Below are 518 nucleotides of genomic sequence, written 5' to 3' on the forward strand. Positions count from 1 at the left end.
CTTGATAGTGCCCTGAACAAACACGGCATCAAAAGAGAATCTGCTATGAAATCCTAGCATTGCCATTCCATACAAGAAAGGCACTCACAAACACCACGATCATATGACTAAACTCAATAACTGTTTTGAATATACATTGCAACAGCTTGTCTTGTAGTGTAATTACTTGTACAAGGTAATGCAGATAGTGATAATAATTTCAAGTATGTGTAGTTATTGGGGTGTACTAATAATGTGTTATGATTGTGGGTATAGAGTAAGTCCATAGCGAATGGCTTAGTGTAATACATGGTGGTAAAAACCTGGTAAGTTTGAATATTAACGATACAGCTGTTGTTGTGACCGCATAGATAATTAATTTAATCTGCTATTGTTTCCTGGCGTTACAGAAAGGACCTTTACTATTATTATCATCATTGTTTTTAGTATTTTCTTACTTAACACGAATAAACCACAAACAACTTTTCACTGTTTTGGTAAGGTCCTTTGCAATTGCCAATGATACCAGTGGGTAATCA

The 518-nt window shown here is 34.9% G+C and overlaps 1 protein-coding gene across 1 annotated transcript in view; it reads right to left on the reverse strand.

Moving 5' to 3' along the window:
* LOC119587726 (innexin inx2-like) overlaps positions 1–518 on the reverse strand; it is a gene marked incomplete in the record, with an annotated part of 35,589 nt that overhangs the window by 34,506 nt on the left and 565 nt on the right.

The sequence above is a fragment of the Penaeus monodon genome, chromosome 23 (assembly GCF_015228065.2).
Source record: "Penaeus monodon isolate SGIC_2016 chromosome 23, NSTDA_Pmon_1, whole genome shotgun sequence".
NCBI classification, from domain to species: domain Eukaryota; kingdom Metazoa; phylum Arthropoda; class Malacostraca; order Decapoda; family Penaeidae; genus Penaeus; species Penaeus monodon.